Source organism: Fulmarus glacialis, unplaced genomic scaffold (assembly GCF_000690835.1).
Source record: "Fulmarus glacialis isolate BGI_N327 unplaced genomic scaffold, ASM69083v1 scaffold17170, whole genome shotgun sequence".
Classification (NCBI taxonomy): Eukaryota; Metazoa; Chordata; class Aves; order Procellariiformes; family Procellariidae; genus Fulmarus; species Fulmarus glacialis.
The window spans coordinates 97,717-100,825 of NW_009189763.1; positions in this window are offsets into that span (position 1 = coordinate 97,717).

The following is a 3,109-nucleotide window of genomic DNA, read 5'->3' on the forward strand; positions in this document are numbered from 1 at the left end:
ATTTAAATAATCTTTGGACCTCTTTCTACACTAATCTTGTTTGTATTCCCGTAGAAAAGACCGTACGACCTATGTTGCAGCACTGCACTCTGCACTCAGCTTCGACTACCGAGTCTGTTGTGGATCAAGGTTTTCATTCTGTGGGCAATGACTTTGGCTTCAGAAAAACGTTGTAGCTTTTCACTTGTACTAGTCAGCATGGTCAGAGCCTTTAAGAAAGAAGAGAAAATTAATTTTGAAGCAGTCTAAGATTAGCGAGGGAAAATAACAGTAAAAACATATAAATGAGACACACAACACTGGCTTGTTTCTCTTCCTAGTGCCAGCGCCAAACTGGTGCCACACACTCGGCGTGATTCTTCTGAGTACAAGCTTGGGAATGGGAATATCTTTGCTTCCTGAATTTTTAGGGGTGATTTTATTATGTGGCTGTTAACAGTCAACGTGCTTGTCTTCATTTCATGTAAGATATAGGATGTATTTTTAGGCCATAAGAAAATGTTTTGAGGGGAAGGAAAAAGCTAATTATTCTTTCAGGTTGTATACCTTGCTTTTACTGTTGTAAATCTTCAGTCATTTCCTCTTGTAAGCAGATGTGTCCATGCCCAGCACTTGCTGAAGATGCAGCAGGCCTTCCTCTTCTGCAGCTGCATTTGGCTGTTGATCTGTGTGAGCTTGCTGGTTGGTTTTCAGAAAGAAGGTTGCCACCAGGTGATCTGTAACTGAGGCTGTCGCTGCACTTACAGTCACTGCGGAGAGCTACGGGACAGAGGTTCCCACTCTGCTGTGGGAGGCAGGGGCACTCCAGGAGCTCCCTGCACCACTTCCCCCAGCAGCTTTTGAAGGCTTGGGGCTCCGCCTTGGCTCGCGTCTTTGCTGATTTTAGTGGCTAGCCAAAGGAGCTGGAGTTCGCTGCAGGATTGTTTCTGAAAAGTCAGGGAGAGGAAGAATGGGTTTTATTTATGGTTGTCTTTTTCCTGGGTATCATCACTACACCATTCTCCAGGTGGTGGTGTGTTTATGCTTTTTAAGAGAGAAATGTCTCATCATAAGCAGAGAGAACATACTACTACCTCAGCTCAGAGTAACAGATGATTTTGGAAGGAAGCCAGCAAAGAAAACATGCCACTTAGAGTTAAATAAAGATAATAATGCTAATTGATGAGTATAGGGCAACAATACACATTGCTAATGTGTTGTGCTTGTTAAGGAGCTGATTTTTTTTGCAGTGACAAAATGAATGCTGAAATCTGCCGATTCTGTTACTATTTGGAGTTGTCTGACAAAGTTAGGCACATATCACCGTGCTGGCTAAGAATCACAAACCTTTTTATAAAGCTGAACTGTCTTACTAGGGTGCACAGTTATTCAGATAACAGCGCATGGAAGCATGAGCACTGCGGTTAAGTTGCCGGAGATGTCCGTGAGGTGTAAGCAGCACAGCACTCGGGCGTCTGACGCTTCTGCCTGCCTGCCTTGCCGCTGGGTTTCTCACAGAGGAAATTCCCCAGATCATACCCTGACCATTGGCTTGGGGACAGCAGTCCCTAAGCTGTCTTGGAGAAGAGGTCTGACAACTTTGGAAAGAACTGGAATCAGCCCACTGAAAGCACTGTAACTCAGTGAGTATTAGCTTGGCATTTTTCTAAAGGCAAAACCCCCACTGCATTTGGAGCGGGTCCAGAGGAGGGCCACAAAAATGATCAGGGGGATGGAACACCTCTCCTATGAAGAAAGGCTGAGAGAGTTGGGGTTGTTCAGCCTGGAGAAGAGAAGGCTTCGGGGAGACCTTACTGCAGCCTTTCAGTACCTAAAGGGGGCTTATAAGATGGGGACAAACTTTTTAGCAGGGCCTGTTGCGACAGGACAAGGGGGAATGGTTTTAAACTGAAAGAGGGTAGATTTAGACTAGATATAAGGAAGAAATGTTTTACAATGAGGGTGGTGAAACACTGGCACAGGTTGCCCAGAGAGGTGGTAGATGCCCCATCCCTGGAAACATTCAAGGTCAGGTTGGACGGGGCCCTGAGGAACCTGATCGAGTTGAAGATGTCCCTCCCCATGGCAGGGGGGTTGGACTAGATGACCTTTAAACGTCCCTTCCAACCCAAACTATTCTATGATTCTATGATTTCATTCACAGGCAAATGGCTGTCAGAACATGAGTAAAGTCTTTCTGTCTTTGTGCCTATCTGTGATAACATTTCCTTGTCAGCATCTTCTACTACCTGCTTCCCAGAACTTGTTGGTAGCTGGTCCCTTTTGGTGAAGCCCAGGAAGATGCCAGCACTGGGAGGGACAGTGAATCTGGTGGACACCATGGTTGCCAGTCTGTGTTGCAGATGATATCTCAGTGTTACATGTGTGTTTTCATGCATAATATCTAGCAAATCAGGTTTGGGGTCATTAGGTTGAAGTCCAGTGAAAATTCAACAAAATGTTTCCACACAAAGGATACAGCTCTGCATTTTCAGTGGGTTGCCGTGGAGGTGCCTGAATGCTTCGATTTTTGGCCACCGAGAAGCAGACGCGGGTCTGCAGAGACTTGCAAAAATTGTGACACTCTTAGTAGGCACAAATGCATCTTTTATTTGAAACATCATGAGCCTAGCTTACTAGCTGGAGTATAGCACAGGAATCTCACCTCACCTGGTTTTTAGGGGAATATTTGATTACCGAGTTTGCTAACTAAGCAACAGTGCTGCTGAAAACAGTGACCCAGACCTGTTAAACCTGTCTTAAGTAAGAATCATGATTCATTTAGGTGCTTCCTAATATGTTCCCAGCTTATTGCAGTGTTGTAGGTAGTTTTGGAGGAAAAGATTTTTAGGATGCTAATGACAGAGTTACAGCTACAACCTAAGGGGAGGGGAAGCTAAACAAAAGAAGGATTCATTAGAGAACAAAAGAAACACTGGAGGCTTTGAACCTAGGAGTCTCCCACACATTAACTAGGTATACTGCCAGTGTGCTACAGATGTGCGTTACATGAACACATAAGGTAATGATATGTCTACAAAGGGCTGAATGCATCTGTTTGATGCTTTGTAGTGAAGTATATTTAAGCAGGTGGGAAGCTGCAAACTCCCCAGTCCCTCCATATGTCAGA